The sequence below is a fragment of the Hipposideros armiger genome, unplaced genomic scaffold, assembly GCF_001890085.2.
Source record: "Hipposideros armiger isolate ML-2016 unplaced genomic scaffold, ASM189008v1 scaffold_164, whole genome shotgun sequence".
NCBI classification, from domain to species: domain Eukaryota; kingdom Metazoa; phylum Chordata; class Mammalia; order Chiroptera; family Hipposideridae; genus Hipposideros; species Hipposideros armiger.
Window position 1 is genome coordinate 584,337 of NW_017731514.1, and position 13,068 is coordinate 597,404.

Genomic DNA, 13,068 nt, shown 5'->3' on the forward strand with positions numbered 1-13,068 from the left:
GCTCTGGAACGAGAGCCCGTGTCTGCCTCACTCGGCTGCGCCTGCAGTGCCTGGTCCAGCTCTGGCGCCCAGAGGGCCCCCCTGATGGTGTGGGGGTCATGAGGGGTGGGGAGGAGCTGCTATCTGGGGGCTGCCCCTCTGAGTGGCAGATGCTGCATCTGAGGCCAAGTCCACCCGTGATGGCCACGCCCCAGAGGCTGCTGTGGTCTCTAACATGCACCAGCAGCTGGGGGGCACCTTAGGACAGGTGGGGCGGCAAGGTGGCTCCTCCCAGACATAAAGTGGGCACACACAGCCCCCTTCTCACAGCCGCTGGAGGGAGGCAGAGAGGAAATGTGGTCTCACGGCCCCAGAGGACACACTGCCCCCCCAGTCTTCACCCCGGGGCTTCAGGGGTGAGCCTGCCGCGCCCCTCCTTCCACTTCCAGCTCTTTCCCACCTCAGATGCTGACTTGACATCCAGGCTCCTCTCCATTCACTGGCTCTGTGTTTTCAGAAACTTTATCTCACTAAAGCCTGTGATATGCCCAGCTTACAGTGTTTGGGCTTCCAACGTGGCTCTAAGCACCGTGCCTCTTTTTACAATTGAGATGAAACTCACATATGATAAAAATAACCATTTCAAAGTGAACCATTCAGTGGCCTTTACTAAATACACAAAATAGGAGAGTCATCATCTCTGCCTAGTCCCAGACGTTGTCATCACCCCACAGGAAGCACGTGGCTTTTCTCTGCAGGATGTTTTCATGTCCAGGTCTCCCATCTGGGGGCCCCATGGGAAGACTGGAACCGCCTGGAGGACAGGGAGAGTCTTGGGTGTTTCCATCCCATCCCCCATCCTTGTTCAAAGTCACTGACAACACATCTTGAGGTAAACTAGCTTATAAATACACGGTCACATCGCTCCTAGTGTTCCCTAAGTCTATGCTGGGACTTTACAGTGTCACCAGGCACCCGCCATGGATCCAAAAATGTAACTGGGGGGGGGGGTCCCTGCTGCAGCCCTGGCTGAGCCCTGGACACAGCGCAGGCCCTGGTCTCGGGGAGAGCGGTCACAAGCAAAGCTAAGCTATCGGGATTCAGAGAGGCTGGGCTGTGATAAAGACCTGTGGAAAGATGAGTGGAGGACAAAGGAACCCATTGCTGCTGTCACCAACTCAGGGTGGCCGAGAAGCCTCCGGATTCCCAAAGGTCGGGCCCACTGCCCGCCGCACTCCACGAAGTCAACTTCACACAACACAGGCGGGCCACGCACACGTGTCTCTGTGAAGTGACTAATTAGCTGTTAGGCAGACTTGTCGACAACTGGGCCAGGGTCCCACGCCCCCAGGGAGCCGAGTCCCTTCACAAGGGGAAAGTGCCCTCCCAGTCTAACCCGGGACCAGGAGGCACATCTGTCACACTGCACTGCCACCCAGAGTCATCAGCACAGCTAATTACCACTAATTGTAATATCGTTTCTGTCTTGCTGCTAATACATTTAGACTTGCTAATCAAATCAAACCATTCCACCTTGCCATGCTGCTTTCAAATAACATTTCTGCAAAGCGAGAAAGAAATAAATAACTCCCCAGCTTTGTTCTCTCTTCTCTGTAGCCACTGTCTGCAGAGACATTGGGGGGCGGTGATTCCCATTTATTTGTATCTGGGACCAAGGGCATAGAAGGGATCTTATGAGGAACTGGCCTTGACTGTCCAAAGCTTCTAAAGAGAGGTGGAGACAGAGGGGAAGAGATACTTGGGACTGAGAAGGAGGGGAGGGGCGGGGAGGGGAGGGGAGTGGAGAGGGAGGCAAGAAACTGTCATAATTTAACTCACACCATCTGTTGTTAAGCACTTTTCCTGTGTTGTCTGCACCCTCTCAGGGACGCTGTCTCCTGCAGCCCCTGGCTAGACTGGTGGCTTCTTCTTAGCACCCCCTCAGACCTCTGAGCTCCCCACTTCCACTCATCAAGTTGGGGTGCTCTGATCTGTTCCCAGACCCGGCTGTGAGCTTGTCAAGAGCAGGGACCCTGTGTCTGTTTCCCCAGCACTGCACCCAGGGCCTGGCACTTGGCAGGTGCTCAGGAACTCTGTCTCAATGAACCATGAACGCACACCTAAGGATCAGGTAAATGCTAACACCGAGGTGCTAAGAGATGCTAAGTAACTGCCTAACACTGGTGATCAGTGAAGAGAGGGCCCTAAGAACCCGTCTCTGGTAGGTCTGGCCCCCACCGGGGCTCCTTCAGAAGGTGGGGGGAGGTGGCCCTGAACAACAGCCACAAAGGGACCAATAAGGAAACGAGAAGGACTACAGGGCGCTCTGCTCAAGGACACGCTGGAGTGGCTCAGAATTCTGGAATGGAAACTGACAAAAGGTTGACCATGAATGCAACTTAATATAAACGCACCCAGTTACTATAGCAATCCTGCTGGAGAACTTCCTCACCCCCGCACGCCACTCACTGTGGAGAAAGGGGCTCCTTCTGGGGCGGGCAGGGGACCACAGAGCTCCCCAACCATGGCCCTCACGCGCTCCAATGCCAAACCCCAGCCACCAGGACGGGAGTGTGATGGGTGGGAACCCAGGTTCTCTCCAGGTTCTGCCCTGCCTGGCCTAGACCAAGTCAGCCTCAGAGTTTCTGCCCAGACGAGAGGAACCCTGTCTGGCATCTCTGCCATCTCTGTTTCCTAACAAGCTTCCTCTTCTCTCATGGCAGGAGTGAGTGAACGAATGAATCCATGTAACTGAACAACTGTGGTGCGGCTTGAGCCCTTCCAAGGCAGGTCTGGAGCACGGACAGCGGGGAGGAGGCAGTACTGAGCACTGACTCTGAGCAGGACCACCCTCACCATCACCTCCGAGAGATGCAGTCAGGCTGGCATCACCACCTCCATTTCACAGATGGAAAGCCTGAGGCTCAGAAGGTCATTTGACCACCATAAGAGGATGCAGGGCTGCCAGCCAGGGCTAGACGACGCTGAGCCCATACTCTGCCCACTCCTGCACAGGACCAGGCAGCTCAGCTAGGCCTCCAGCGACATCTCCCGCCCGGCGTCTCACAGCCACTGCTTCTGCCCAAGCCAGGTCCACATGGCTCACATACGCCACTGAAAAATGAGAGGCGCATCCCGCATCAAATGAAGCCGTCGATTTTCATTAATTTCAGACTTGGTATGTTTCTGGCAATTATTTGTAACAAGGCTTACAGAGGGCATTTAAAATTAATTGGGATTTTTATCCAGAAATCAATGCTTATTTTTTAAGTGGCTCATTAGGGGTGAGTATGTATTACAGGAGCAGCAGGCTCTATGACAGGAAGGAGGCACCTGGGGCTAGCGGGGAAGCCGGGAAGGGGACACGGGAAGGGGACACGTCCACACTGCGACCAGGGGGCCAAAGCCAGCAGAATCATGAAAGGAAGCGCCAGTGGACAGAACAAAAACCTGACCTGGACCGAGCCAAGGCAAACTAGGGGGGACGGCTAGTTAATGACCTCAAACAGGAAAAGCGGGCTGGGCTCCCAGGGCTTCCAGCCTCAGCTGCTGTCCAGGGATGTCCAGCTGTCCAGGCCACATGGGTGGCTCGGGGGAGCACGCTGATGTGGGTAGAGGCTGCAGAGGCAGCACCTTGAGTGACAAAGGCCCCCTGCGTGGAAACCGGAGCACAGGCTGTAAGGACGGGCCGCCCACCTTACCTTGGCAGACCAGCCTGCAAGGGCCGGGACCTGAGACACAGGAGCCCGGCCTATCAAAACACCACACCAAAGGGCAGGTAATGAGGCTTGCTCGATTATCTTTTGTATTTCCTGTGTTTGTTTAAAAAATTTTTTTTGAGAAATAAGTTTTAAGACTTGACCTAAGAAAAATCAATGCAGATGAACAGGAACATCTAAGTACCGATGACATAAAATGTAAGTGAAAACAGTCTAACATCATAGACAATTTTATACCCTTTCCTCCTTTTCACCTTTACAGAAAGATGTCACATGATCAAAATAGAGTGCAGTCCTCTGAGTTATAATAATAAAACCACTAATATGTGCATAAACCCTTTTAGCTTATAAAGATTATTCTCCCATTCTACAGGCAGGAAAACTGAGGTTTAGGGGCTTCCACGCCTTACCCAAGTGTGCAAAGCGAATCATCTGAGGAGCTAGACCTGGACCCCTCTTCCATGCCCCAATCTCCTCAATCTTTCCCTGAGTTGAGCAAGGAGTGAAAACTATCACCCATCACCACAAAACTCACCACCATCAGCATCATTACCATCACCATTATCACATTAATAACCATTATTACCACACCGCCATCACCACCATATCATCACCACCACCATCACCATCATCATCATCACCATCACCATCACCACCATCACCATCATCACCATCACCACCATCATCACCATCACCACCATCACCATCATCACCATCACCATCATCATCACCATCACCACCATCATCACCACCATCACCATCACCACCATCATCACCATCATCATCACCATCACCACCATCATCACCATCACCATCACCACCATCATCATCACCATCATCACCATCATCACCATCACCACCACCACCATCACCATCACCATTATCACCACCTCCGCCACCACCATCACCATCATAACTGCCACTATGATCCAACCCAGATGAATCCAGGGGTGCCTTTCTCAAGGTTGGGGAGCTGATCTAGGCCTTGGGGGACAAGCAGGATCTTGTTCAGGAGAGAGGGCAATCCAGGCAGTAGAGCTGCGCTGGGGAAAGGTTCAGTGGCCCAGAGGCATTTAGTATGTCTGGGGAATGGTCGATGGTGTCAGGAGATGAAGCCGCAGAAGTGATCTAAGGCCAGATAATGAAAGGCCTGTCTATTAATTACAAAGAAGTTTTGAGTCTTCTTCCTCAAGTCACTGGCTTCCAGACGGTGATCCCTGGAGTCCCAGGAGCTTCTCACTGCCCAGTGTTCCTGCAGTTGGGGGCAGAGGGCAGATTGTGTGGTGGGGACCAGCCTCCAGCTCAGCAGTAAGCAGAGCAGCCACTCTGTGTGACTCAGGCCTGGGCCAGAGGCTGGGAGAGCACTGGAAGCCATTGCTGTGAGCAACCGGGGCAGGTGGGTGGGTGGGCAGGAGATCATTTGTAAGCACAGGGAAGTAACACAAGAGCTAAACTTTAGGAAAACCACCTTGGTAGCAGCAGAGCGGAAGACAGACACTAGAGGCAAAGAGAGCAGTGAGGCGGCTGCTGGAACCATCCAGACGAGAGCTGCTGAGAGGTGAACCAGAAAAGCAGAGGCGGGGAAGTGAGAGAAACATTTAGGAGGTGCAACTGGCAACCCGATGGAGGCGAGCTGGGGGCAGAGATGAGAGTGCAGGTCAGTGGGCCCCCGGGGGAGATGCATGTCTCGGAATCTTGGCATCGGAAGAAATCGGCCTGGCCAGAGACATGAGAGAGGTCCCTTCTCCTGAGCCCCCCGCCATGCACCAGGCTCCTGCCAAGCTCCGGACACCCACTACTCGACCTCACGCCTCCAGTTCTACAAGGCAAGAGCTCATGTCATCTCCACTTCACAGGTGAGTAAGCTGAGGTGGATGGATGGTCAATAACTTCTCAGTGTCGCAGGACCAACAAGGGTCAGAGATGGGCTCTGAGAGCTGAAACCAGAGCTGTTCAGAGGCAAGGTTCAGAGCAAGAAAGCTCCCTGTCCTCCGGCCTTCCGAGCACTGACGGCTGCCATCTCTGCAGTTCTGGCTGCCCTGTCCCCAGACTGCTACGTAACTGCTCTCCAAGGTGACAGGAGTCCCTTGAGGACAGACATTGAGGCTTATAGTTCTTAATTTTATGGCGCTCCCTCTCCCCCAACACACACACACACTCCATGTTCAGAGGCAAGGTCTCTCCCAGTGGGTGGCTGGATGGATGAAAGGAGGGACGAATGGACCTCAGAATAAGGGGGCCCACTCTGAAGATCAGTTGTCCAGGCCTAGAATGGACTTGCTTTGGGGGTAGTGAGCTCCCTGTCACAGGAAGGCCTCAACGACGGGGAATGATGACAGAGAATTCCCGGAGGATTGGGTCAGCGTTTTTCAAACGTATTTGGGAAGCAGAGTCAAGAGATAGTATCTTTGTAGAACACCATGGACAACTGACACATTTCATTCCACCCAGGAAAAACTACAGTAAAAAAACGTAACTGCATTTATCTGCGTGCAGAACCACACAAACACAAAAGAACCAAGTCCTCCCAAGTCCTGAAAGTAATCACAACTAACTAAATTTTTTTTGCCACTTCTCTATTTTGTCCACTGCTAGAGCCCAACACCCGAAGTTTAAGAAATACCCACGCCAGAAAAAGAAGTTTAATTGAGAGAGGACTACAGATTGCTACAAATTGCAAATTTAATTGCAATTGATAACGATTGCACTGTTGAGGTCAGCAGTGGTGGACCTCAACCTGGCCTAGGCCGTGACGCCACACAGCTCAGGAACGCAGTCCGAGGAGAAACAGTTGAAGAGCCATGCCGTTAGCAGACTTTGGGGCGCCTTCCGATAAGGACACTCCTGAACCCCCGACTCAGGGAATGAGTGGGAAGCGGCTGTGGCATGGGGATGGGCAACAGAGGCCCTGGAAGCTGTGTCCACCCACCGGGCCGCCCGCACTGGCTTTTCACTCACGGGGCCTTGGACGAGCCCCACCAGCCCTCAGGCCTCGGCCCTTCCCCCCGTGGAATGCGGCGTTCCGACGGGTTCATGTTCGCGGCAGCGCCTGGTACACCAAGATGCTGCTCTGCAGATGTTAGCTGGTAATGAGCGCGGCGGCCCCAGAGAATCGGTCCCGCACCTATGCTGCCTCATCACCATAAGAGGGAAAAAAGGAAAATGAATACTGTAAAGTGTGGACAGACCAGCACAACCAGGCTACCCTTTCAATGTCCATGCTGTTAACGCCAAGGCGAGTTTCCAGTGGGAGGAATCCTTGAGGACACGCACATGCCCTTTTGTCAATTGTCCACGGAAGTGGCCAACAGCCTCCATGGTGCTTCTGCTTGTGTGCACTTCCACCCGTGCCCACATCCCCAGGGCGGAGATACGCCAGGGGCCAGGAAGCCCTTGGGATACACCCAAGTCCCTAGAAGATGGACATGTCAAAGCTAAGGACCCCTGGGTCTGATGGAAGGTGGCCACCCCTGGGCTGTCTCCCCACGGGCTGACCCAGGCAGCCCTCAGGCTCCTCTCCACACGGGCTTGTCTAGGATGAAAAGCAAAAGTCCAATCCAGCAATTGGGTACAAACCCCAAATCACTGAAAGGAAGGACTCAGACAGACAGACTTGCCACCACGTTCGCAGCGGCACTGCTCACAGTAGCCAAAACATGGACACACCTCGAACGGCTACTGACAGATGATGGACAGACACAGCGTGTCCATCCCGACGAAGGACTGATTCAGCCTTAAAGAGGAACGGAGCACTGTCACCTGCCACAGCAGGGATGAGCCATGAGGACATCACAAGCAGTGAAATACGTCAGACAGAAAAGGACAAATCCTGGAGGATTCCACTTCTGTGAGGGACCCAGGAGGAGTCATTTACGGAGACAGAAAGCAGAAGGGTGGTCGCCAGGGGCTGGGGGTGGGGGCTGGGGAGCTGTGTTTAGTGGGGACGCGGTTTCAGCTTGGGGTGAAATGGTGGTGGTGTTTGCACAATACTGTGAATGTGCTTTTAACAGCACTGAGTTGCTCACTGAAAAATGGTTGAGATGATACATTTTCTGTCATGCATATTTTACCACAATAAAAACTCTAACCGCTCATAGTCTCACACATCCCAGATCTATGATGTGTGAACAAGAAGGAACCGGAGAAAACCCACTAACTGCCCGCAGGAGGCGAGCGCTGTGCATTTCGGAAGGAACGCTGTGCCGCCAGCAGTGGGACCTCACCGGGTCCCTTTTCCTGAGTCTCTCAGGCCTGTGAGTTGAGCGTCAAAGCCCCACCCACCCACCTCTCCGGGCTGTCACCAGAATCTCGTCCATGATGGGCTGGGACAGGCTCAGCGACCGTCCAGAGACCTGCATCCGGGCTTCTTCACTCGGGCACGGGCACGGCCTTGGTCCTCAGAGCCCTCGATTCTAGCCTTTGTGCAGAGAGGGTTCAGTGACAGGGAGGGACCCACGCAGGCTGGTTCCCCTCGTGCATTTTCATCTCACCCTCACAGTTACCCTACGAAGTGGACACTGAAGGCTCATGCCCATTTCACAGATGCAGAAACTGATGCAGAAAGATCAAAGCCTCACCCCCCAGGGCCCTGGGGACCCGCAAGGATGCTGCTTCCTCACGCTGGGGCGGACAGGGATACCCTGCACCCCGCCGACAGAGATACCCCCACCCTGCCCTCCCCAGCCCGAGACTCTGAGGACCACATGGCATGGAATAGAGGGGGGGCCTGGGTGAACCCCGAAGGCCACATACCCGATTGGTGTCCCCAGGCTGGGGCTGGCGGCACGCTGGCACTGGTGCAGGGAGCAGCTGCCCGGGCAGGCCGGGGGGTCCATCTTCAGCTGATATACAGACAGCGCAGGGGCTCAGGACTCAGGGGAACCTGGGTTCACATTGCAGCACCAGGGCTAAGCCCTTGCACGAGTAACTGTACCCTCTTAGCCTCAACTTCCTGCCTTGTGAATTGGGGATAGAAGAACTCAGTGTTGTTAGAAGTTTGGGGGCGGGGGCAGCACACTCTCACCTGTCGCAGGGAGTGCTGCCAGGCTCAACAGCAGCCCACGGAGGAAGTGGCTCGTGAGACAAACACGGACCCCCAGCCTCCTGGTCAACCAGGAGGACAGGCCGCCACCACCAGTCAGCAATACCAAAACCACACACACACACACACACACACACACACACACACACCGAGCAATCTGCAGTTTACCAACCTGCCTCCCACAAGGCCTTTAGTCCCTATCATGGGCCTTGGAGACAGGGTCCTTCGTTATGTCCATTTGACAAATGTGAAAACTGAGGCCCTTAAGGATGAGTGACTGTGCTAATCATGGAGCTCCTGGGAGGTGCAAGCCAGGGTGAGTGGCCTCTGCCTCCAGCCCAGGACCCGCTGCTTCCTGAGGGGCAAAAGAAGGCTGCATGTGCCGCCCAGCAGGTGCACACTCCTCCTGACCGTCTAGTTTGTTCTCAAGCATCCTTTCCTCGCTCCTGAATGAGAACAAATCAGGGTGGAACCGCCGGCCTGCATGTGCAAATTCACGTCAAACTCTCCACCTCTGGTGAGCCACAAATGATGCACCCCAGATTTTCTGGGATGGTCCTGCTTTCAAACATTCAAACCAGAGAACACGGCCACCCCACCGCTGCCAGTGGAGCACGGCTTGGGCACCTTCTCCACCTCAGCTCCTGGCTGTGGGGAAAGGGTGGGAAGGTGGATGCCCCCGGAGCCTACGAGACGCCAGACGCTGGGTTGGTGTCAACCATCCACCACCTATGCGACCTCCAACCATAGGCTCAGGTAGGCGTGACTAGCTGCCATTGGCAGATGTAGGGGGCTGAATTGTGTCCCCCCAAAATTCATGTCCACCCAAAACCTCAGAATGGGACCTTATTTGGAAATTGGGGCTTTGCAGATGTATTTCAAGCTGAGGTCGTACTGGGTTAGGATGGGCCCTCCATCCAATGACTGGGTCCTTATAAGGGAAGGGACAGACACAGAGGGAGGACGGCCACGTGAGGACACAGGCAGAGCCTGGAGTGGTGCGGCCACAACCCAAGGAGCGCCTGGGGCCACCGGAAGCTGGAAAAGGCAGGCAGGCCCCTCCCCAGAGCCTCTGGAGGGAGCTCAGCCCTGCCAACACCTTGATTTTGGACTTCTAGCCTCCCAAAGTGTGAGAGAACAAATGTCTGTTGTTTCAAAGCCACCCAGTTTGGGGTAATCTGTCACCGCAGCCCCAGGAAACTAACTCAGCAGACAAGAAAGTTAAGGCTCGGAGAAGCCAAGTAACTGGCTGAGGTCCCCGGGCTCAACATGAGCAGCGGTCAGGCTGGAAGGGCCCCTCGGCCCAGCGCCCCCACCCTCGTCTCTCTCCTGTGCTGCACCCCCATGTCCAGTTCATCTAGAACACTCCCCCACCCCCACTTACAGCTGCTATGGTGAGATTTGCGAACGTCCACTGTATCCAGATTAGTGTCATGCAGGAAAGGAGTCCAGATAAAAATACCCAAACCCAGGGAGCGCTGGGGAGGGAACAAGGCAGCCTGCGGTGCCAGCATCTTAACTGGTCGGCAGCCCAGCTCCAGGAGAGCCGCCCGTCCATCTCCCAGGCCCCAACCACGGTCCCCTCCGTGCCAGCTCCTGCCAGCCAGCGAGGTCCCTGCTCCCAGCGCCGTGTGTGCCTTTTTCATCAACTAAACAAAGCAGAAGAGATGCAAACACAGCCTTGGGGAAGCAGTGTCGGTACATTCCTCCGTCCATCACCAAAGAGAGACAGAGTGGGGGGAACAGGGGGGATAAATTACTGTGTGGCGAGTCCAGCTGCACCAGGATGTAATAAAATGTGTTGCTAAGATACAAGTGCCAAAGAAGTTCATTAAAGGACACTTTAAACCAGGCTGCCACACTCTTCTCCCTTTACAGGCTGCTTATTTGGTACGGTCCCCCGTGTTTATAATTAGATCCGCAATATGAGACCCGTGGCCGCATTCACGCCCGCTCAGCAGAACCCGTTAATAAAATAACTTCAACAAGGCACCGACTTTGGTCAGGGCGTGGGGGAGGGGGAGCAGCGGGACGGTTTTCCTTATGGACACATCTCTGAGCCCCACTCACTTATCTAAATGAGAGATGAACGCTGGTGAAGAACCTCAACGGCCCTCTAGCCACCCGATCGACAGCTTTCTCCAACAGGAGCTGAGATCTCCAGGACCACAGGCTCACTGACCCTCGGGCTCATGGTCAGAGGCACTTATCGCCTGCGAATCTTGAGGTAGAGTCTGAGCACTCAGGCTGCGACGGCCTCGGTCCCTCTGTACTTAGCACGAGAGGGTGAATGGGGATGCAGGAAATTACTGGATTACAACCCAGTGTGACGGAGCTGTGAAGGGTCATGAATTGGCAGGAGGGACATCAGACCGTGTAGACCACGGCAGGGTGACTGCCCGCCTCAGCCGGGCCTGGATAGCAAAGAGGAAGGAGCCAGGTGACAAGGGCAGGGGGAGGGGACTCAGAAGGGCGATAGGGGACCTGCACCGGAGCAGACACATGGGATGCGGCCTGCAGGAGTGTCCCCTCGGGCGGACAGCATTCAGGAAAGGCCTTAGTGCGTGGCCCCTATCTCAGCCTCAGGAGCTGTCACATAAGCATGGGTTTCTGGCTTCTCTTGAGAAATCAAAGGCGCCAGGGGCACGGGCCCCTGGTCACGTGATGACGGCTGGCGCTGGGCCACGCGGCCCTCCGCTGTGGGGCTCAGCGTTCCCAGGACCAGTCGTCGGCCGTTCTGCGCATCAGTCAGAGCTGCTCAGAGGACTGGGCAGGGACGGAGTCCTTGAAGAGCCTCAGCGTTTCTGAACCAGAGTCTGAGCTCAGGGGAGCCCACTGGCCTCCCATCCCACTGCCGCTGGAGTCGCTTCACCTCCACTGGCCACGTGCGGATCGGTGGGGAAAGGTCTCGAACCGCCAGTGCTGCCCCTGGATAACTCTCACTTTCAGGGAACCCTCCAGACTCAGAGCTAAAGTCAGCCTTCCAGCTTCTAGGCAACATTCTGCCCCTCTAACACATGACAGCCAGTTGGCACTTTACAGGCAGGATCAGTCATGCTGGGGAGGACAGTCCCGCTGCCTCCCTGTCCCATCGGCTCTCCTCCCTCACACTCGCCTGTCACTCACTCTCTCCCGGCCACACTGGCCTCCGCTGGAAACACCAGGCAGGCCCCACCTCAGGGCCTTTGCACAGGCTGTTCCCTCTGTCTGGAACACGCTTCCCGCAAAGTCACAGGGCTCACTCCTCCAACCTCTGCTTCAGTGTTGCCTTCTGGACCACTCCATTCAAAACAGCCACCCGTGACAGACACACAGACACACACACACACACACACACACCTTATCCTGCTCTGCTTTTTATCAGAGCAACTTCTAACCTATTCTGTAACTCGTTTTTTGTTTCCTATTACCCGTCTCCCCCTCTGAGACTGTGAGCAAGTCTCAAGGGCCTATTCCGTCCACTGCTATGTCCCCAGCACCCAGCATGGCACTGGCACAGTGTGGGCACACACAGGCATGTGCTGAGTGATACAACTCCATAACCAGCGGTGACTGCTGGTGCCCTCACCATATGAGTGCCCTCTTCTGGGCACATGCGAGCTGTCAAAGTGCGGGCACACCCAGGAGAAAGGGCGTGAGACACGTGTTCCCTTCCAGCCCCCTACGCTGAACATCCGGGGAGCCCGACACGCTTTAAGTCACCAGCCATGGGCGGCTCCTTGCAGCCTCCCCGGGACGTCCCCATATCCCAGCCCCTGCGGCTGGAACAGTGTCCACAATGACACACGTAACTCTGTTTTGTCACCTCTCCCGTCAAACCAGGACAAGCCCTTGGAGGGACCTTCCTGAGCACGTGTTCCCCCAGCAGTAGCAACAGGGAGGAGGACCTGGGCGATGTGGGGAAAGAGGACTCTGCATTTGGCGGTGCTGCCGAAGTGCCGTTTGAGAAGTAATCCCAGCGTCTACCTGTGTGGTGCATTTATTACCACCGAGACGCATTAATCACGGCGAAGAGCTGGTGCTGCTGATTGTAGGAAGTGCTGCTTGTCACTTTGTAACCTGCATCTCCCATTAAATTCTGGATCACAGGCTCTGATATGTATATATTTTTAATTGCATTTTCAAGTTCATTTACATGTGCAGATTGGCTTTCCGCCTGAACGACATCAAAGAGAAACACATCTCCCTCTCTTTCTCTCTCTCTCCCCTGCCCATCCCTGCCTTTCTCTCTTTCCTGGAGCAAAAAGCTTCTCCCCAAACTGATGACAGCATCACCCCTGGGCAGCCTGCTGGCGACCCCCAGGGAGGCCCCAACAGACCTCCATCTGC

General features: G+C 55.0%; 1 long non-coding RNA gene across 1 annotated transcript in view; it reads right to left on the minus strand.

The window, feature by feature from the left end:
- Positions 1-12,817: 12,817 nt before the first annotated feature.
- Positions 12,818-13,068, minus strand: part of LOC109387643 (uncharacterized) — an 11,553-nt gene continuing 11,302 nt past the window's right edge. The window contains exon 3 of the long non-coding RNA XR_002125055.1: positions 12,818-13,058. This is a non-coding gene — a long non-coding RNA (uncharacterized LOC109387643). The remainder of the gene's footprint in view (positions 13,059-13,068) is intronic.